Source organism: Schistocerca serialis, chromosome 2, assembly GCF_023864345.2.
Source record: "Schistocerca serialis cubense isolate TAMUIC-IGC-003099 chromosome 2, iqSchSeri2.2, whole genome shotgun sequence".
NCBI classification, from domain to species: Eukaryota; Metazoa; Arthropoda; class Insecta; order Orthoptera; family Acrididae; genus Schistocerca; species Schistocerca serialis.
In genome coordinates, this window is record NC_064639.1 from 702,481,350 (window position 1) to 702,505,924 (window position 24,575).

Consider the following 24,575-nt stretch of genomic DNA (forward strand, 5'->3'; position numbering starts at 1 on the left):
CTCTCACTTCCTGGTTTGTGATTAGTATCTACATCACTACAATTAAACATAGTATTCCAAAACTTTTGATCAAAACATAAGTGAGAAATCTGATGTTCCTTCTGTTCAACTTCAGATACCTGTGCTACATTATTAACAGTGTTATTATTGTCTAAGTGTAAGTGTAAATTGGGGGTCCTGTACTTGTTGTGTTTTCTAACCCCAAAACTGTGGACCTTCATTGAGGCACACTGCCATTTCCCAAATAGTTGCCTCTATGATTGTTTCTCCTATTACACTGCTCATGTTTATCCCCATTATTTCTATTCTGCTGATGTTCAAAATTTCTGTCTCTATTACCATTTTGACCCTGATAGAAATTACCATTATCTCTTTTTCTGTAGTTGTCACCATTGTGATCTCTTTCATTTAAATTGTTATGGTGCATGCTTCTTTCTACTGTCATATCCAGCCTATCAACATATTGTAAAAATTGTTCAAGGCAATTGTCAAGTCGGTGTACTAAATTCCACTGCAACCTCTCTGGTAATCTCCTTTTTAGTGCATCAATCAATGTCATTTCATCTAATGGCCTGTCAAGGTGCACTAATTTCTTAAGTTGATTCTTACAAAACTCTTTCAGTCTACCATACCTGTTCCTAAAATTTGGACCATTCAGAAATTCACTTTTAATGCTACCTTGTTCAGCTTCCAATCAAAATTTATTAAAAAAAAACTTTTTTTGAAGCTTTGGTATGTTTCTCACTGACTTAAATTTAGATTTACCCATGAGAGAGCTTCACCTTCAAGACATCTTTTAACAAATTTAATCTTTTGGTCATCACTCATGCCTGACACAAAACTCTCTCTACAGTGGTGCAGAAAATCAACTGGATATAAATTGTCTGATGGAAAACTTTTGACTGGAATGTTGGACCACGCAGTATCATTATTTGAATACAGATTGTTGTGAATGCAATTTTCCTGAACTACTGAATTTTTTTTATCTAAAACATTTACCTTAGTTATCATTAATTTGAAATTTTTTAATCTAAACTACTGAAGTTCTGTTCCCCTACGGCCTTCTGTTGGACTCTGATGTCATTAACATTCTTATCCTAATTTGTGGATTGTGCAACTAACTCATTTTCCAAAACAATAAATTTATTTTCTAATACATCGACTTTTTCATTCACACTTTTTAATCCATCTGACAACACATTTTTCAATTCCAAAACCTGATTGCTAAGTTGGTCTATTTGGTATTGTACCCTGTCCATTTTATCATTGTTTTCAGTTCATATTTCCATTAACTGATCAGTAACTGCACTCAGTTTTGCCAAAATCAACTGTATAACGTCAGTTTTAACTGTTTCTTTGCTGACCACACTTTTGCTTGGTTCAAACATGTCTAGGCTACGTCCTACAGCTTTCATTTCATCACCACTACCCTTGTCTCTATTCATTTTCATAACAATCACATGGGTCCACCAAAAAATATAAATTTCACAAATAGTCTGTACTTATCTTTTTTCTTATTCATGTCCCTCATCATAGTCATGAAGTCCTCTTTCAATTCATCCGGTCCGTCATTGTTGATATTATCTTGTCACTGTTGATCTGACTTTGTTGGGCAGCTTTCGGGTCTTCTTTTGTTGAGTGACTGGGACTTAATTAATATATAAAAACTGCAAATATAGAAATAATTGTCCTTTCTTCTTCTGCAACAGACGAAACATCATTATAAGTCAACAGATCATGGCTGACATACACTCTTGTAGTCTTACCCTCCCACACACATCACAATTAAATTTTTCTTAGTGTCTTCATTAATTTCAAAATTTTTGAGAGGCATAAGATATGCAAAAGAGAAACTTCTTACTTACCTTCATTTTTTCTTCTTGCTGTTGGCCCCAAGTCTTGTGTCTAGAGGTACAATCTTTGAGCTGAAATTTTGATTTAATGTTGTGGGTTCCTGATGACTAAATAACTGATGAAGATTTACCTGTATATTTCTTGAATTTTATCCTTTGTCACATTATTAAACATCTCACTGTTTGTACAATTTCCACTTAATATTCCAAATGACATTTTAGTTTGATCATTTGAATACGTCTGTCACCATCAGAGGCATGCCCACTACTCCCTATATTTTGACAAACTCCCAGTATTCCAAAGAGTATACAAAACAAAGGAGTTTACAAACTTTCTTGACAAAAGTAGAATCTTTACCACTTTATATCATTATCTTATAAACGAATCCAGAAATAAATTTAATAATTTGTGTTAGATTGTGCAATTAATAATATGAATTTTAAGCATGCCAGAAATTTCATAATTTCAAATATTTTTAAAAGAAGATTAATTTTAACTGTATGTACAGAGTACTAACAAATTAATTTCTTTTTATACATTGTAGCCTGAAACATCATCCATTGTATACAAAATCAAATGAAATTCTTTCAGTCAAACAGCCGAGAATGTTCACCTATGCCAACCTTCGAGATTAATCCTGGTGTCGGCTACTTCTATATAAAAAAGGGTTATGTTAGGAAAGGATGTCCTATTACAGACTCAGGTTGGGAGATCAGAAACAGAGTGGGTACGTACCCACGTACAGTGGACTGCGTACCCTAGAAATCAAGGCACCACTGCTACTTCAGTATTATACCTGCTATCTTCTTCCCCCCTGTAGTTCCACGAGCATGATGAGTTTGAGAAAATGATGCTGTGGTTGCTTCACACTCGTCAACTCTTTCCTTCTTTCTGAAGCATGCAGGAGTGTAAGTCTATTCATGACATAATACAGAAGTTGAGTGCACGATCTTGCTGTGCTGTGCGAAAATGACTGTCTCTCCCGAAGCTGTGGCTTCTGAAACTGTAGAGGATGTAGAACAAAAATTACATGATCTAATGTACTGTACATCATTTAAAATGTGCTCCAGAAGAGAAAGAGTGATGTGTGAAAACAGTTTGATGCTGTTTTGTATACTGCGGACAGAAAATATACAAAGTTTGTACAGTGCAAACAAAATGGTTGCTTTCTTGTTTATTCCATTTCCATAATGAGGAAACATAAGTGTTCCATCAAAAGCAAACTGAGCACAGATCAATGTCACTCCTTTTTCCCTGCAACCATACAGATCCCTATCTGTTATTCAGTGGCACTCATGTGCTGCAAAGATATTAGACCATCCAGTACGGTTCATGGCTATGGTTTCAAAGAGCTAGTCCACGTACTCATAGCTGTAGGAGCTTAAGTGGATTGTGACATTGATGTGTAGGCTATACAGCCTCATCTGACTATGGTTACGAATAGAGTAATTGCAACCACAGATGCTATTAGAAAGGTGCTGGTTCCATGGATTATTGCTGCTATTATCAATAAAGGAGTGTCTTTTCAAACTGGGATGTGGATGGAGAATATACATAAAATAATGTACACTACAGTAACTGCAAGCACTATTAGCAAAACATGGCATATGGAGAACGGAGCTCCATTTATCACCCCATTTTCTGATGAGGAAAAAACAGCAGTTAATGTTTTATCAGAGCTTCTTTGCCATTTAGAGTTCTTGACAACTGAGCACCTTTTGTTAAAAGATCAAGGTTCTGTGGCAGCTCTGGTAGACATCACTAGACTTCTTTGTGCTTGTCATTGACTTAGCACTTTGCTGCAACACACTTTTAAGTCGGAGTTTTGAACATTGCAGCTGGAAGTAACTCATGTAGGAAAGACAATAAACTCACGTAAAGCACTAGTGGCATATTGTAAGAGTTGATTTTTCAAAGAGACTCACAAAACCACTGAAACAAGAGATCGAAGTCTGATGAAACAATTTGATAGACGTGCTAGTTTCAGAACGCAATACTTTGATCGAGGTTAAGGAATTTCTCTGACAAAAAGAGTTAGATAGACTTCAGAATGTATATGAGCATACCCTAAATGAACTTGTCACGTCCCTCAGGCCATTCAAAGAAACTAATAATGATCTAGAATGTATCAACTATCCAACTCTACATTTAGTACGTCTTTCACCACATAAGCTTCTTGATGAGCACTTGAGCCCAAATGAATTACAAAGTGATACAATGGCAATACTTAAATTAAGTTGCAGAAGTTACATGCATGGAAGTAATGCTAAGATTAAACTGCACTTGTACCACAAGTTTACAACACTTTTGTGTTGCCCATATCGCGAGCTTTCGATGCTGAGCACTGAAGACAGAGATAATGTTTCCCAAGGAGTTGATGTTCTGTGTGCAAACATTTTATGTGAGTGACCAACTATGTACACCTTAATATTCATTGCTCATGGTATATGGTTACGAGTGAATGTTGCTACACATTTTGGCATCTGTTCTCTCCAGTTACTCATGGTTCACATGAAAGTACACAAGGCCCATTGAAACTGCTGCAGCCATTGGAGTTGCAGAGGTATGCAAGAAGTCTGGACCATGCAAACAAACACTACAAATGTTGCACCTCTCAATTGCCACTACAAAAAAATAAAAAATAAAAATAAAAAAAATGCAGAGGAAGTAACTTATTTTCTTGGCTGAGGGAAAAATGAAACAATGCTACCATCTCTGGCAGGTTTATCTGAGAGCGTATGGTATATTCCAACCTCAAATGGATCTAGGAAAAGGAACATCATTGTAGCAGGTTTGGTTGTTACTGAATGTTGCAGTCTTTTGTATCCTAATGTTGTGGATGACATTTTATTGGTTCACAATAACAATGATCTGTTAAATACTTCTGACATAGATTAATTAATGTCTATACTACTCAGATATTGAAGAAATACAGGGTGTTTCAAAAATGACCGGTATATTTGAAACGGCAATAAAAACTAAACGAGCAGCGATAGAAATACACCGTTAGTTGCAATATGCTTGGGACAACAGTACATTTTCAGGCAGACAAACTTTCGAAATTACAGTAGTTACAATTTTCAACAACAGATGGCGCTGCGGTCTGGGAAACACTCTAGTACGATATTTTCCACATATCCACCATGCGTAGCAATAATATGGTGTAGTCTCTGAATGAAATTACCCGAAACCTTTGACAACATGTCTGGCGGAATGGCTTCACATGCAGATGAGATGTACTGCTTCAGCTGTTCAATTGTTTCGGGATTCTGGCGGTACACCTGGTCTTTCAAGTGTCCCCACAGAAAGAAGTCACAGGGGTTCATGTCTGGCGAATAGGGAGGCCAATCCACGCCGCCTCCTGTATGTTTCGGATAGCCCAAAGCAATCACACGATCATCGAAATATTCATTCAGGAAATTAAAGACGTCGGCCGTGCGATGTGGCCGGGCACCATCTTGCATAAATCACGAGGTGTTCGCAGTGTCGTCTAAGGCAGTTTGTACCGCCACAAATTCACGAAGAATGTCCAGATAGCGTGATGCAGTAATCGTTTCGGATCTGAAAAATGGGCCAATGATTCCTTTGGAAGAAATGGCGGCCCAGACCAGTACTTTTTGAGGATGCAGGGACGATGGGACTGCAACATGGGGCTTTTCAGTTCCCCATATGCGCCAGTTCTGTTTATTGACGAAGCCGTCCAAGTAAAAATAAGCTTCATCAGTAAACCAAATGCTGCCCACATGCATATCGCCGTCATCAATCCTGTGCACTATATCGTTAGCAAATGTCTCTCGTGCAGCAATGGTAGTGGCGCTGAGGGGTTGCCGCATTTGAATTTTGTATGGATAGAGGTGTAAACTCTGGCGCATGAGACGATACGTGGACGTTGGCGTCATTTGGACCGCAGCTGCAACACGGCGAACGGAAACCCGAGGCCGCTGTTGGATCACCTGCTGCACTAGCTGCGCATTGCCCTCTGTGGTTGCTGTACGTGGTCGCCCTACCTTTCCAGCATGTTCATCCGTCACGTTCCCAGTCCGTTGAAATTTTTCAAACAGATCCTTTATTGCATCGCTTTTTGGTCCTTTGGTTACATTAAACCTCCGTTGAAAACTTCTTCTTGTTGCAACAATACTGTGTTCTAGGCGGTGGAATTCCAACACCAGAAAAATCCTCTTTTCTAAGGAATAAACCATGTTGTCTACAGCACACTTGCACGTTGTGAACAGCACACGCTTACAGCAGAAAGACGATGTATAGAATGGCGCACCCACAGACTGCGTTGTCTTCTATATCTTTCACATCGCTTGCAGCGCCATCTGTTGTTGAAAATTGTAACTACTGTAATTTCGAAAGTTTGTCCTCCTGAAAATGTACTGTTGTCCCAAGCATATTGCAACAAACGGTGTATTTCTATCGCTGCTCGTTTAGTTTTTATTGCCGTTTCAAATATACCGGTCATTTTTGAAACACCCTGTATTACGACATTACATAATTTAAATTTAATGATCTTTCCAAAACTTTCTTAGAAATGCCTAATTCGTAGGCCATGTGGGTTAGCCACGCAGTCTTAGGCATCTTGCCACGGTTTGTGTGGCTTGCCCCTTCAGAGGTTTGAGTCCTCTCTCAAGCATGGGTGCATGTGTTGTCCTTTGGGTAAGCTAATTTAAGTTAGATTAAGTAGTGTGTAAGCTTAGGGACCAATGACCTCAGCAGTTTGGTCCCATAGGAACTTACCATCAAATTCCTAATTCATTATCTGTAATTTTTTGGCAACCGCTCTAAATTTACGTTAGTACTTAGCCACTACTCAGTGAAACCACTTCTTCCTTGCACCATTGTCTCAGACTTGGTAGGTACTTTCTATGAATAGAGAGCATATTTTATGTGTGTGTGTAATAGTTTAATAAACACAACAGATACACTCAATAGAGATTTTAGTGTTCAATAATATATTCTCCTTCATCATTTACACCAGTCTGCTGATGCAGATATAACTTTTCAATTCTGCAACTGTAGAAATCATGTGGTTTTGAGGCAAAGAACTCATCAAGCCATGTTTGGAGCACATTTTCATCCAAAAAGGAAATTACTTGAAGGTTGTCCAATAGAGACTGGAAAAAATGAAAATCAGAGGACACAAGATCAAGTGAATAAGGTGGGTATGGAATGACTTCCTGACCTAACTCCTATATAGTGTCTTTTATTGGTCTAGCAGAATACAGGCAAGGGTTATTGTGGAGTAGCATCATTTTATGCAGCCTTCCAGGTCATTATTCTTGGATGGTATCCGCACTCCATCTCAGTTATTGACAATAAATGTCAATAATGGTGGATACACCTTGGGGTTGCAATTGTAGTACATAACACCATTGCTTTTCCACCATTGTCTTTTGTGGATGCTTGCAGGTCTTTCTACAGAGAGTTGCTACTTTTTTTGGGCTCAGCCATTCCTTTCTTTTCCTTATATCATCATAAAGACACCGTGTCATGTCAGCAGTAATGGTACAGGATAGGAAAATTTGGTGCTGTTCACGAGCCAATTGATGACAAGGAAGGAGGTATATACATATGGCCACCTGCTGATTTTTGTGATTTTGGCTTAGAGCATATGATACCCATACACCCAATGCATGCAAATTTTGCTCAATTGTGGAATGATCACAGTTCATGAAACTTACCAGTTCTCAAGTAGAGTGATGTGAATCATTGTGGATGAATGGATTTAAATGATCATCATCAAACACCAAATGTATTCCTAAACATGGAGAGCCACTAGTGCCAAAAAGATTGTCCTTAAAATGAGAAAACCATTTTCTTGCCGGGCTCCGTTCAATGCCACTATCCCCATATATGGCACAAATGTTTCTGGCTGCCATTGCTGCTGCCACCCCTCTACTGAACTCAAACAGAAGAATACATCAGAATGTTTGATTTCTCCACATGGCACTCCATTTTCTCATGTTCACAGCTCAATCCAGTATCTCCAAATTACAAAATGACAATATGTAAACTCAGGTAGTAACAGTGAACTATGAATAAAAATGGCAATGGATAAATGAACTCATTGCAACCGAAATAGCGGCACACACACACACACACACACACACACACACACACACACACACACACACACACACACACACACACACACACACACAACAAACAATCTTCACTACTCACTGCTAACAGATCAGTATCAGTAAATAATCAGAGACCTACCCCACTTTCGTATGGGTGCCACTAATTATCTATGGCTGGACAACTTGTCAGGCAAAGCAGCAATATATTAAATACACAAATCATCCTCATGAGTCAGTCTATCTGTTAGTGAAACTGTATCAGATTCCCTTCAGTAGTTTCTGAGATTATTCTTCACTTCCAGACATAAAACCATGCTGGGGACTTTAAGTAATACCACATATAGATTGTCATCATCCCCAACCATGTGCATGTAGCAGCAACCACAAGTCCTCATTTATACTCGTGAACTCATGCACTTGCTCTCCTTTCCTTGCTGGCACAGTACAGTTAGTTGAATTCAACAGTGGACTAGAGTAGTGTGTTGTCAGTTATAAGGGCAGCAGTAGAGACTCGTGAGTCATGTCTTCGAGCACACAGAGATGGTGAGTTCAGTTCAGAGATGATGTCAGAGGCCCTGTTGGAGAGTTTAAGGGAGTTCGTAGAGTGCATTTGTGATCTCTGGTGCTTAGTGAGGAGCAAAGCTACTTTTCAAATATGAAAAGACTACCAGACTTGGGAGTATGTCCCCGTGTGTGTGTGTGTGTGTGTGTGTGTGTGTGTGTGTGTGTGTGTGTGTGTGTGTGTGTGTGTGTGTGTGTGTGCGTGTGTGTGTTTTTAATTCTGTGTAGCCCGATAAGAAGACAAGTCATATATCAGAGTGTGGAGCCATTAGTAGCTGGAGATAGAGGTTTACTGAATGAAGAGACCTTATAGAGATTTAAATGAAGCATTTATATTTCACTTGTTTCCATGGAAATTTAAGTGTGTTTTTCTTACATGTCTTTTGATGTACTGATGTTGAACTTGTAAATGGAATTGATCAGTACTTCAGCAGACCACTTTCTTTATAAACTAAGGTATTCAGTATGATCAAAGAATCACAGTACTTGATACACAAAATATTTTTTGTAGATTATAATAACTTTGTTCTATATATTTTTAAGTGAACCAAAGGTAAGGTATATGTTATCCTTATTCAATTATAAAGAAGTGCAATGAATTATTCTTAATGAAAAAACCAAATACACTAAGAAGCTGTTTTCTAAAATTTGAAGAAAGGTTTGGAATTAATAATTATATTGACTTCATCGTTATACCTGTTTTTTATTCTGAGTAATCAGGTAAAAGAATTTGTAAGAGAAACAATTAATCACATGTAAAATCTGTGGATATAGAATCAATATATTACAAGATCATTGTACTGCAAGTATTTTATGTCTCTTTTCTTCTTGAGTTAACCTGTTTTGGCTTGAGTTATTATTGTCTGTACTTGGTATGTGTATCTGCCTGCAAGCTAAAGAGAAGACATACTTGTTGATTGGATAAATGCTCTTTAAAAATGAAGTTGTACCAAAATCACTGAATAAATTGGATATGAACTTTTATTATTCATATTAACATCATGCACAGATGCAAAACCAAATTAGCTATTTCTAATGTGTTGAAATAATTTTATCATCTAGACAACAGAGCCAATGAGATGAAGAAAACTATAATGGTCTACAACTGGTAAGTTAAGTAAAACTAATTTCCTTCAATAATCTTCACATAATTAATACATGAGTTCTAATTCCTCCTAGCTTTTGGTTTAGTACAGTTTAATACTGTAGAAATTAAAGGCAGAGGAAATTGTGAACTGTATTCCTGTTTTGATGTGGTGGAGACTATTGACAGAAGTCCCTAGGAGTCAGTAGGAGGTCGTGTGTCAGCTATTGGCAATGTGTATATTTAAGTCCAGTGGTTGGATTTCAAAGTCTTCATATGAGAATTTACTTAGGGACCTCAGAAAACAAGATACACGTGTCCCTCACTATGACTTTATGCAACATGAGTGGCACATTGTCAGAAGAGAGTACACGTACTGTGTTTCCTACAGATGCAGTTCTGCTGCAGTATGGAAAACAGGTGCAACACAGGTTGGGAGCCCAAAGTTGAAGCATGTGGGGCATTACGATCCTCATAGACAAAATGTCAAAATTGCACAAAAATTCACTGTAAATTCTCGCTATACATGGACTGAATTGAATGTTATATCCAGCCATTGTGAAAGGGTGCTAACAATTCGACCAAGACTGCATGGACAAGGGTGATACTCATCATGAAATCCAGATTTTGCACAGTGTCATTGCCATCGTTTCAGCAAGCTGAAAGAACATCTGAAGGTAAAGATTTTTCAATAATGAGGACATTCACTCATCGGTTCCCCAATAGCGCCACGACTGAGGAGTGGATTTTCATCATTGAGGGACTGAACAATGGTTTACAGAGACTTCACGACTATGTTGAAAAATAGTGTCATGTATCTATGTCAGTCTGAAGTGTAGGGCAGCATTCAATACAAGTTGCTTATGTGTAACTTACTTCCTCAACTCCACTCAAGTAGTGGAACATAGAGAGAATCAGCGCACGTTGAGGGTTGTCTACATCAGAGGCAAGTACACATTTAGGGGCAAACCTACTGTTTTCTTTTGATTGACATGTCCTTAACGTATTGTTTTGCTAAGAGGATAATCCATCCTTTTCATTCACACTTCTTTAACCTATAGTCTGGTTAGGTATTTTTCCAAGAGCCCCCCCCCCTCCACCTCTCCCCCACCCCTCCCCCACATCCTCCCCAACACACTTTTGATATCAAGTTGACTGAGTAATTAATTAACTCAATCACTTAATTAACCCCTCCCCCTCTGGGAAACCACCAACCCTCCCCCTCTCCTCTGTCACCTGGAAATTGGTGGGACAAAGACTCAATTGATCGACCATTTGGGGGGAAATCGATTGCCCTGTATGGAATATTGTTTAAGCAATTTAGAAATGTATGGAATACTGTTTATTTAAACAATTTATGGGAGACAAGGCAGTGCATGTAATATAGTTTATTTACTTAATCATTTTGGTGGGAAATGATTGCAGTGTATGGAATATTGTTTAAACAATTCCTGGTAGACTAGACAATGCACAGAATATTATTCATTTAAACAGTTTACAGGATACAAGGTGTATGTGGAGTACAGTTTATTTAAGGTATTTCCCAGGAAATCGATTGCAGTGTGTGGACTATTTAAACAATTGCTGCACTTTTTCATTCCAATTGCATAAGGAAACATGGAATATCACTGTCAGACATCGGTTAAACACATCTGAAAAATTCTCTCACGTCTCACCACCCATGCAGGCTGCCCAGAGCGGGGGTGCATGGAGGGACTTGGAAATGCCAGTAGGCTCACCACACCACTGTTGGCTGTAAACTGCTCCAGAGCTACATGAAGTGTCGTGCTACTTCCAGAACAAAAGTGTCAGGTGGCAGCAACTCTTTGATGTTGATACCTGCAAAATTCCTGCTGAAATACATGCTCTCTCTCTCTCTCTCTCTCTCTCTGTCTCTCTCTCTCTCTCTCTCATGGAGCCACATCGTGTCACGTGCCACTGTCGGGCCTGCATGTGCCATCGGTCAGAAATTCCTGTTGAAACATATGCTGTCTCTCTCTCTCTCTCTCTCTCTCTCTCTCTCTCTCTCTCTCTCTCTCTCTCTCTCTCTCTCTCACTCACTCACTCTCTCAAGGGGACACTCATGTCACATGTCACTGCTGGGCTTGCATACGCTGTCAGGTGAGGTCAGACTGAACTGTAAAGAAAGCAGTGTTTACCTGGTAAACCCAGCTGTTGACGTCTTGGAAATATTCCCTCACTCAGTCAAATTAATTGACTAACTAATTAAATCAATACCCTTTGTGTGGGACAGTTTTTCATTGCTTCATATTGGTGGATACTAGGATTGGAATATTGGCAGGATTCAATCCTGCAACCACCTGGTTTCTAAACCCTACTGGATTGGTTTTCTCTTGCCTCCTACCGATGGATACTGCCACACTTAGGTCATTTGGTAGGAAGTCCATTATGTTAGAGGTAGCTGAAAAATTCAGATTTCAGCTTAGTTGCATGCTAAGTCCTTAAACAATTTGCAGGAGAGGCTGGACAAATGCTTGCCCACAATACAACTATCAGAAACAATAAACTGGTGAATACCACCACAGAATTCTCATACCTACTATACACTGCTAAGGGGTGCTAACCTCCTCGACCTGTGTGCATCTGGAGGGATCTTGTACACATCGATTGATGCCATGAGTAACATTAGTGCAAATATAGTATCATCCCACTTCTGATTAGCTGCAAATTAAATCGGTGACAGTGTTGCATTATCTTCGATCAACCCTCCCTGCAACACTGTCACTGATTTAATTTGCTGCTAATCAGAAGTGGGATGGTACTATATTTGCATTAATCTTACTCATGGTGTCAATCGATGTGCAAAAGAACGAAACTCATCTAACTTGAAGGGGGAAAATAAATGGCGCTCTGGTTGTCCCACTACATGGTGCTGCCATAGGCCAAACGGGTATCAACTGCGTTTCTTTAAATAGGAACCACCATTTTTTATTACATATTCATGTAGTATGTAAAGAAATATGAATGTTTTAGTTGGACCACTTTTTTCGCTTTGTGATAGATGGCACTGTAATAGTCAGAAACGTACAAGTACATGGTATCACGTAACATTCCGCCAGTGCGGGCGGTATTTGCTTCGTGATACATTACCCATGTTAAAATGGACCGTTTACCAATTGCAGAAAAGGTCAATATCATGTTGATGTATGGCTATTGTGATCAAAATGCCCAACGGGCATGTGCTATGTATGCTGCTTGGTATCCTGGATGACATCATCCAAGTGTCCGGACTGTTCACCAGATATTTATGTTATTTAAGGAAACAAGAAGTGTTTAGCCACATGTGAAATGTCAACAACAACCTGCAACAAATGATGATGCCCAAGTAGGTGTTTTAGCTGCTGTCACAGCTAATCCGCACATCAGTAGCAGACAAATTGCACGAGAATCGGAAATCTCAAAAATGTCGGTGTTGAGAATACTACATCAACATCCATTGCACCCGTACCATATTTCTATGCACCAGGAATTGCATGGCGACAACTTTGAACATCATGTACAGTTCTGCCACTGGGTGCAAGAGAAATTATGGGACAGTGACAGATTTTTTGCACGCATTCTATTTAGCGACAAAGTGTCATTCACCAACAGCAGTAATGTAAACCGGCATAATATGCACTATTGGGCAACGGAAAATCCACAATGGCTGCGACAAGTGGAACATCAGCAACCTTGGGGGGTTAATGTATGGTGCAGCATTATGGGAGGAAGGATAATTGGCCCCCATTTTATCGATGGCAATCTAAATGGTGCAGTGTATGCTAATTTCCTACGTAATGTTCTACCGATGTTACTACAAGATGTTTCACTGCATGACAGAATGGCGATGTACTTCCAACATGATCGATGTTTGGCACATAGCTCGCATGCGGTTGAAGTGGTTTTGAATAGCATATTTCATGACAGGTGGATTGGTCGTCGAAGCACCATACCATGGCCTGCACACTCACCGGATCTGACGTCCCAGAATTTCTGTCTGTGGGGAAAGTTGAAGGATATTTGCTATCATGATCCACCGACAATGCCTGACAACGTGTGTCAGCACATTGTCAATGCACGTGCAAACGTTACAGAAGGCAAACTGCTCGCTGTTGAGAGGAATGTCGTTACACATATTGCCAATTGCATTGAGGTTGACGGATATCATTTTGAGCATTTATTACATTAATGTGGTATTTACAGGTAATCATTGTGCAGGGAGGAGAACCTCCAAGAGGGATCATTGCCGATAAAATTTTATTAAATAATTTTTTCCATTCATAATGTACGGCCGTAGCCGGATTGGGCATACTGTGGTGGAAGGTGCTGGCCGACCGTGGTCGGCACATTCCTGCCATATACTCCTCGGTCAGGCTCTAGTCCCACGAGTTGGTTGTGCTGATGAGGGTATGTACTAGCAAGGCATGTTGGTGGAGTCAACCCTCCAATCAGAGACTAGTCGTGTGATCACGTGGGGACGCGGCCAGGAGCAGCGAGGGCGGCTTGGAAACAGCTCTGCGCTCTCTTAGCTTGAGACCTCGGCCCCGAGTAGTTGCATCTCTATCCTCTGCGTCTCTCCTCATACCTCCTGATGAAGAGACAGCAACCCCTCTTGGGGCTGCTCAGTCCCACGTAGGCATCCATGTACCATCTTTAATGAATAAATAGGGTCCATTCAAGCTTAATTACTTTTAATTATTGCACCTCCCACAATTTTCTGCTTCTGACATCTATCCTGACAACCATCACGCTGTAACAGCATGCATTCTCAGAAATTATAAGTTCACAAAGGTACATGTATCACATTGGAACAACCGAAATAAAATGTTAAAACGTACTTAAGTTCTGTATTTTAATTTAAAAAACCTACCTGTTACCAACTGTACATCTAAAATTGTGAGCTATATGTTTGTGACTATTACAGCGACATCTATCACAAAGCGAAAAAAGTGGTCCAACTAAAACTTCCATATTTCTTTACGTACTACATGAATTTGTAATAAAAAGTGGGGGTTCCTATTTAAAAAAACGCAGTTGGTCTCAGTTTGACCTATGGTAGCGCCATCTATCAGGCCAACCATAGCGCCATCTGGTTTCCCCTTCAAGCTAGACATTATTTGTTCTTTGTAGTTTTTTCGTTTGATGCCTATTTCGTGACATATTTGGCCCGGTCACGATCAATGGACCACCCTATATATATATGTCTGCTTTACAAATGTCTGCTTGTGTCTGTGTATGTGCGGATGGATATGTGTGTGTGTGCGAGTGTATACCTGTCCTTTTTTCCCCCTAAGATAAGTCTTTCCGCTTCCGGGATTGGAATGACTCCTTACCCTCTCCCTTAAAACCCACATCCTTTCGTCTTTCCCTCTCCTTCCCTCTTTCCTGATGAAGCAACCGTTGGTTGCGAAAGCCTGAATTTTGTTTGTATGTTTGTGTTTGTTTGTGTGTCTATCAACCTGCCAGCACTTTCGTTTGGTAAGTGATATCATCCTTTTATATATATATATATATATATATATATATATATATATATATATATATATATATATATATATATATATATATATATGGGACGCATGCTGTCATGTCACTGGTCAGCACTGAAATTACAGAAAAATTGGTAAAATTGATCCCACTACCAACTGTGTGCGTATTACAGTAAATCACCCCATATCAATTGTGTCTTTTCCATCCCATCTGTCCACTAGTATGCTGTTGATTACCACATAATGATTGACTGATATCACTTGCTTGAGAAGGAAGGAGAGACTTGGTGGGAGCAACACCTTCCAGGAGATGGCCATCACAGTAACAGTGATCGCATACATGACTGCAATATGAGGAATCAATTGACATGGAACACTAAAACGACTGCTACCACATCACTAAGAAAGATCAGATTAAATGTAGAAGTCATCAATCACTTTTGGGCAGATATTTGGAATCACACCACAATGCTGCAAACTCTTCCAATTTCCATATGTCATGATGTCTTCTACATTTTTGTCAATAAGAAACACAGCCTCTGTCATTTATTTCAGTAATCCTGTATGTTGTGAGAGCAGCAGTGGCATATTTACACCATGTGATGTTTAGTTTTCTGTGAGAGCCAATGGATCGAATGTGCTAATGTCAGTTTATCACCTGACATAGACTTCAGAGTTATGGTCGAAAAAAGAAACAAAATGTATGGCTGTGTACACAGCTGAAGTCATACACTGCTTTGATGTTGTTATAGCAAAAAAGCGATTAATCAAATGGCTTATGATAAAACAACACAGGGACCCTATTTGTGACTGATAGACTGTAGAATATGGTCCTCCTATAGTAAAGGCGACAAAACTTTATACTGGTCTGTGCAAGCGACTTAGATCACTGGTTGCCTGCTCCAGTGGACCAATACTTGTATATTTATTGGGATCATCACATATGGTCAATGCCAGCACACAGACAGGGGTCTCAAGTTGATTCTGTATTTCTAGATTTCTGGAAAGCTTTTGACACCGTTCCTCACAAGCAACTTCTAATCAAGCTGTGGGCCTATGGGGTATCATCTCAGTTGTGTGACTGGATTCATGATTTCCTGTCAGGAAGGTCGCAGTTCGTAGTAATAGACGGCAAATCATCGAGCAAAACTGAAGTGGTATCAGGTGTTCCCCAGGGAAGTGTCCTGGGACCTCTGCTGTTCCTGATCTATATAAATGACCTGGGTGACAATCTGAGCAGTTCTCTTAGGTTGTTCGCAGATGATGCTGTAATTTATCGTCTAGTAAGGTCATCCGAAGATCAGTATCAGTTGCAAAGCGATTTAGAAAAGATTGCTGTATGGTGTGGCAGGTGGCAGTTGATGCTAAATAACGAAAAGTGTGAGGTGATCCACATGAGTTCCAAAACAAATCCGTTGGAATTCGATTACTCGATAAATAGTACAATTCTCAAGGCTGTCAATTCAACTAAGTACCTGGGTGTTAAAATTACGAGCAACTTCAGTTGGAAAGACCACATAGATAATATTGTGGGGAAGGCGAGCCAAAGGTTGCGTTTCATTGGCAGGACACTTAGAAGATGCAACAAGTCCACTAAAGAGACAGCTTACACTACACTCGTTCGTTCTCTGTTAGAATATTGCTGCGCTGTGTGGGATCCTTACCAGATGGGATTGACGGAGGACATCGAAAGGGTGCAAAAAAGGGCAGCTCGTTTTGTATTATCACGAAATAGGGGAGAGAGTGTGGCAGATATGATACGCGATTTGGGATGGAAGTCATTAAAGCAAAGACATTTTTCATCGCGGTGAGATCTATTTACGAAATTTCAGTCACCAACTTTCTCTTCCGAATGCGAAAATATTTTGTTGAGCCCAACCTACATAGGTAGGAATGATCATCAAAATAAAATAAGAGAAATCAGAGCTCGAACAGAAAGGTTTAGGTGTTCATTTTTCCCGCGCGCTGTTCGGGAGTGGAATGGTAGAGAGATAGTATGATTGTGGTTCGATGAACCCTCTGCCAAGCACTTAAATATGAATTGCAGAGTAATCATGTAGATGTAGATTTAGATATATCAAAACACAGGGACTTGGTAATATCTCATCAAGTTCTCTACTGAGTGACAGTAGTGAAGTTTTTATAGTTAATAGTTTTTCTCTATTGGATGGTACGAAATAACGAGGGTAGAGAGAATGTTTGGGTGACAGACACGAATGCACCCTTTTGACTGCAGTACCTGTTTGGAGACACACTGCAATGCAGTAGCAAAACCCTTGTCCTTCTTGCAGTTCCTGTATGATGTGGAGTCTTCCTCATTTTCCAAATAAGAAACACCGCCGTAACTGCTTGCATTGTCTTTTCTACTACCTTGTGTTGCACGAGAAAGCTTCATTGGGTGCTGGCCTTACACATCATACACGGTTGGCAGAGCTACGACAGTGTGTTTCCATTTCCACTGAGTGGTCAAAACACAGTCCTGTTTCATTAACTTAGCTCATCCTGTTTGTCAACGGGATGTAGAGGGTCTTGGATATATCGCTCTCTGACTTTCGTTCAGTTCTGACATAAATTGGATCGGTCACGTGGACAGAGCTACAGGGAGGGCAGAGCAGAGACTGAGAAACAGTTACAAGATGCAGAGAGTTGTCTAAAAACTGCGCAGGAATTGACTCATTTCGAGATATGAGAGTGGCACGAATATATTTCACCAGCGAGTGTAATCATTAAAAGACGTCTCCATAGGTTCCAAAGCAAATATGTGCTTGAATGGACAGACTTGATTCCAAATCGCAGATAGCATTTCTACCAGAAAGCCTAACACTATCAACGAATCTTGAGTGTGCCTGTAGATTCAAGAGTGCTTTTTATGCAGGGTGACAATAACATGGTCATTGTGTTTTCAACATCGCGATCCTTACACGAAATGTATGTTGCCAGCGGTAGAATCCTTTTGCTGTCACTTCAAACGTCAGTTCTCCATAGTGTTCCCTGAAAAGAACATCGTTTTCTCTCCAATGATTCCCATTTCAGCCACCTGGTGAGTGTACACTGACTATTGGAAAAAAAAATTACTCGCCATGCAAAGTGACTCATGATCAATTTAATAAATTAACCTATCACTATTATATCAATGTCATTCTACCTGGTAGTACCACGGATATGATTCATGGGAGAAGTAATCTGGCATTTTTTCGTTGTGTTCATATCTTTCAACGAAATTTCAATCTTCTTCCTACACACGGTGAGACGACCATCATAATAAAATCAGATGTATTACTGAATTTATAAAATGATACGTAGTATAAACCCGATATTTACAATTTCTCTGTGGTGTTACCTTAAGAGACATCGTATGTGGCGAAGCATTTGGTTACTTTAAGGGAGTTTGAAAGTAAGGACGCATCCTGTGACAAATGTAGATCTGAGCACTCTGTCATGAGCCACAAATTAATTTAATATTCTAGTTCCATGATGCAGGATGTAACAGATATTAAGCTGATTAGAACAGATTTTTTTCTACCTGATGAGAGAATACTAAGATGAAATATAGCCTATGCCATACTGTTACAGGACTTTCACAACAAGTAATGATACTTTAGCGATGTGAAAAAGCGTGTATGCTCTGATTTCTTCCCTCTTCGAAAATAACCTGAATAAAAGGGAAAAATCTGGTTTCTGTGTGAGAAATTCGAGCTGTATGGCGAACAACATCTCTGTCTCGAATTGAATAAAGTGGATTTTGTAAGCTGACGGGGGGGAGGGGGGGGGGGGTCTATGTCGAGGTGGAATTGGTTAGAACTACTGTATACATCTAAGCTGCAGCTGTTTGTTTCGCAGTGCACTACAGCTCGCAGCATTTGTTTTGCTGTGCGCTGCGGCTGTCTGCAGCAGTGATCTCTAGGCTTCGGCGACCAGAAGTTTCAGAAGTTTCGGACTAGCACAGCCTGTGACGAGCAGTTAGGTACCAAGAATGTGCCACCTGTCTGATCTTTCCTACAGCAGTGGGTGCTAGCAAAGCGACCAGTGTGCTGAATGAGGGGGGATAGAAGCGCTCGTGTGTTACATAGGAGAAGATTTAAAATGGCGGGTGTTTGCACTGGACATATTGATAATATCCGAATTCCTACCATTCCAGTTATCTCCAGATGCCCTCCATGGCCATGCACTCTGTCACACAAGCTGTGGCCGCAGCAGTAGTTTTCACTGACCTCAGAGCGTTGCCGCTAATGGTGTATGAGGAGGATTGGCACGCTGTTTGTGGACCTCAGGACATGAGTGCAGGGACTGTGTGAGTGTTTCAGTGATCTCCAATATCTAGCCATGACAACTACTGCTACGGACCACATCGTGGTTTAAATGTGTCATATTTAGAGTTTCTCAATACACTGCAGCGGACTCTGTCTTGCAGAGGTATTTGTTCTTGTTGCTACTATCCCATCACATGAGAGGCCCTTCCTCCTCCTTCTGAATACAGCGAAGAGGACCAATCTAGGAAGTCTTGCTTTAAAAACACATTCGCGATGTCTAATTTCTGATTGATAGAGTTACTGTTCCAATAGTTGTTTTGCAAGCATTCAACTGTCCAGCCCCCTCTCCCCCCCCCCCCCCCAAATTAATTAGAAATTTTCAGCTACCTCCAACGTAATGGACTTCCTACCAAGTGACCTAATTGTGTCAGTATCCATCGATAGGAGGCAAGGGGGAACAAATCCAGTAGTGTTTGGAAACTGTATGGTTGCTGGACCGAATCACACCGAATATTCCAGTCCTAGTATCCAACAATGTGAAGCACGGGAAAAGTGTCCCACAGAAAGCGTATAGATTTAATTAATTAGTCAAGAGTGAGGGAATATTTCCAAGACATCCACAGCTGGGGTTTATCAGGTAAACGCTGCTTTCTTTACAGTCACTCCAACTGTGACCGACAGCACTTGCAGGCCCAGCAGTGGCATGTGACATGACGTGGCTCCATGAGAGAGAGAGAGAGAGAGAGAGAGAGAGAGGGAGCAAATACTTCAACAGGAATTTCGCAGGTATCAATATCAACGAGTTGCCGCCAAGTGAGGCTTTTGTTCAGATATTAGCGCGATACTTTGTGTAGCTCTGGAGCAGCTGACAACTGACAGTGGTGCGGCGAGCCTGCTGGCGTTTCCAAGACCCTCCAGTGTGCCTCAACTCTGGACAGCCTGTGCGGGTAGCGAGACGTGAGCGTTTTTCAGATATGTTTAAGCGGTGTCTGGTAGTGTAATTACATGTTTCCTTACGCAGTTGGAATGAAAAAGCGCAGCAATTGTTTAAATATTCCACACACTGTAATCAATTTCCTGAGAAATACCTTAAATAAACTATATTCCGTATACACCTTGTATCCCATAAATTGTTTAAATAAACAGTATCCCACTGCAGTCAATTTCCTGACATTCTTTAAATAAATGAATAAACTATAGTCCAAACACCGCCTTGTATCCCATAAATTGTTTAAATATATAATATTCCACACAGTGTCCAAATTGCTTAAACAATATTCCATACACTGCAATCAGTTACCTACCAAATTCTTTACATAAATAAATAAACTATATGAAGTAAACTGCTTCATATCCCATAAACTGTTTCAATAAACTGTGCTGTCTACCAGAAATTGTTTGAATGGTATTCCACACAAGGCAATCGATTTCCCGCCAAATGGCCAATCATTGAGTATTTTTCTGCCAGTTTCCAGGTTTCAGAGGGAAGGGGAAGGCTTAGGGGGAAGGTTTAATTAACTGATCGAGTTAATTAATTAGTCAATCAAATTGATATCAAAAGTGTGCTTGTATTGACGAGGGAGTACTCAGAGGGATGAGGGAGAAGGATGGGGAAGGGAAGGAGGAGGGGGAGGGGTGGGGGTTTCTTGGAGAACCACTTAACTGAAAAATATGTTAAGGACTTGTCAATCAAAAGGACGGATTATCCCTAGGGGGTCATAACACTCGTAGCAGCACACAATAGTCTGAGGACCTGTCAGTCAAAGGAGAACAATAGGTTTGTCACTGAGTATATACTTGCCCCTGATGTAGGCAACCTGCAATGTGCCCCAATTCTCCCTCTGTTCTTCTACTCACTCATACCGGGTCGTTAGTTTTAAACTGACAGTGTTCCGAGTGCTGCATTGTGGGCTGTATACATCACAGAAAGCTGAAACGTCATAGGTATGTGAATGAAACAGTGTGCTCATGGACCATGCAAAAAAATAATACTTTCACTTTCTGCCACCAGGTGAAAATATGGCTCTGCAAGCAGTCACAATGTGAAATGTTCCTGTTTTGACCATAGTATACTGTTTGTCACTTGGCGACATTTTTTTGTGAAGTGACTTTTGGTGTAAATGGCTAAGGAGGTTGAAGTTTTCCATACAGAACCCAGTGGCTATTGAGAAGAAATATCGTGCACTGTTTGTAAAGTTGTTTTGTCAGAACGGCAGCAATATCAGTGCTGCACTGCAGGGATACCGCCGACAGAAACAGCTGTGAAGAGGTCCCATGTCAATAAATGGGCTAAAGAATATGATCAAGAAACGTGAAGAAACCGTGACTTAGGTGGTATAGCAGGGAGAGGGAAGAGGCCCATTCCCATGGCAGTTGTTGCTGTAGCTATAGCCAGCAGTGCAACACAAACCTCACATTCTGCAGCCCATGCTCGTGCTGTGTCACGGAGTTTGTCTCTCCCCTGGTCAACAGCCCAAAAATTCTGCGGCGCATTTTACACTGGCATCCCTACAAGGTTCAGAGTGTCCATCAAATGAGGCTCCAAGATAGGTAACAACGTCATGACTCTGCCCTTTGTTTTGTAGAACACATGGAAATGGACGCCACGTGGTTGAGGGATATTCTTTGGATGAATGAGGCACATTTTACTCTGCACTGCGCCATGAATGCACAGAACTGTTGCATATGGGGGTTCTACTTCGCCACCCTTACAGGAACATCCATTGCACTCATAAGAGGACCCTAAAAACTTCCCTTCTCTGATTCGATTCACACTGACAGGATGCGAGTGGCACGACCAGCACTTCAACATACACTACTGGCCATTAAAATTGCTACACCACGAAGATGACGTGCTACAGATGCGAAATTTAATCGACAGGAAGAAGATGCTGTGATATGCAAATGATCAGCTTTTCAGAGAATTCACACAAGGGTTGGCGCCAGTGGCGACACCTACAACGTGCTGACATGGGGAATGTTTCCAAGCGATTTCTCATACACAAACAGCAGTTGACCGACGTTGCCTGGTGAAATGTTGTTGTGATGCCTCGTGTAAGAAGGAGAAATGTGTACCATCACGTTTCCGACTTTGATAAACGTCGGATTGTAGCCTATCGCGATTGCGGTTTATCGTATCGCAACATTGCTGCTCTCGTTGGTCGAGATCCAATGACTGTTAGCAGAATATGGAATCAGTGGGTTCAGGAGGGTAATATGGAACGCCGTGCTGGATCCCAACGGCCTCGTATCATTAGCAGTCGAGATGACAGGTGTCGTATCCGCATGGCTGTAATGGGTCATGCAGCCACGTCTCGATCACTGAGTCAACAGATGGGGACGTTTGCAAGACAACAACCACCTGCACAAACAGTTCGACGACGTTTGCAGCAGCATGGACTATCAGCTCGTAGACTATGGCTGTGGTTACCCTTGACGCTGCATCACAGGCGGGAGCGCCTGCGATGGTGTACTCAACGTCGAACCTGGGTGCACGAATGGCACAACGTCATTTTTTCGGATGAATCCAGGTTCTGTTTACAGCATCATGATGGTCGCATCCGTGTTTGGCGACATCGCGGTGAATGCACATTGGAAGCGTGTATTCGTCATCGCCATACTGGCGTATTACCCGGCGTGATGGCATGGGGTGCCATTGGTCACACATCTCTGTCACCTCTTGTTCGCATTGACGGCACTTTGAACAGTGGACGTTACATTTCAGATGTGTTACGACCCGTGGCTCCACCCTTCATTCGATCCCTGCGAAACCCTACATTTCAGTAGGGTAATGCACGATCGCATGTTGCAGGTCTTGTGCGGGCCTTTCTGGATACAGAAAATGTTCGACTGCTGCCCTGGCCAGCACGTTCTCCATATCTCTCACCAATTGAAAACGTCTGGTCAATGATGGCCGAGCAACTGGCTCGTCACAATACGCCAGTCACTACTCTTGATGAACTGTGATATCGTGTTGAAGCTGCATGTGCAGCTGTACCTGTACACGCCATCCAAGCTATGTTTGACTCAATGCCCAGGAGTATCAAGGCCGTTATTACGACCAGAGATGGTTGTTCTGGGTACTGATTTCTCAGGATCTATGCATCCAAACTGCGTGAAAACGTAATTACATGTCAGTTCTAGTATAATATATTTGTCCAATGAATACCCGTTTATCATCTGCATTTCTTCTTGGTGTAGCGATTTTAATGACCAGCAGTGTATGTAAGCAGAAGTTGCAAATCTCCGCCGTTTTCGGGAAAATCGGCGTTGAAAGTTTTAGGCGTATTTTTATACTTTATATGAGTGCTTGTGTTCATGGAGTCCACAACCTACTGAGTACACGCTTCGTTCCATAAGCGCGAGGTCTCTGGATTGGAACTAATGGACAGAACTTTTCTTTCTCATTTGCATGTAATTCTAACAACAGATTCATTATGACTGTTGCAAATTATCAACATTTAATAATTCATTTATTATTTTCATACTCTTCGTGCCGAGAAAAGGCTCGTAAGAAACCGTTGGCTCATTTGGACCAAGGGCGAAAAAAACATTAGATGCATATCTAATGTTACGGTAACATCTTCAAAGTCCAGCAGACTCAATACAGCATTATACAATAATTTTGTAAGTGACGTCTTGAAGCCCTACGACAGAGAAAACCATAAATTTCCTTTACACCTCAATTCATGGAGAGGACAAACGAACGTGGGTTTGTACGTCGAAGCTTTCCTCGATGGAGGGGGTCTCCAATGTGCAGTATTGAAGTAATTCCTCCAAAATCTACTCCGCTGGTCCAGACCTTGCGACGCTTACTTTTCATGTAGGTGAAGAAACATAAAACGGCTATAAAATCGCGCGTACAGCATCGAATGGAATAGAGAGTAGATTCTATGAAAAACTGCTAAAAATTACTATACTGGTACAACTTAGCTGTCTGCAACAAAATTCGGTGATATTCTTCGATATGCGTGGTACGCTGTGAAATTGCGTGATGGCCGAGAACCGTTTATGAATATAAACCTAGTTTGCTTTGCAGCAGACACCATGAAAAAGACTATGCACATGCAAAAATTTGGTGGTCACCCCTATGTGCTGTATGTCGCTGTAACTATTGTTTATCATGTTTTTACGATTAGTATGATCCTGACTCGTGCAGTGTTCCAAGGTTACGCAGTAAGCTCGTCACAAATGGTGATACAGTAGTATAAATAAAATGACGATACTGATTTAATTGAAAGTTCTTGTGTAT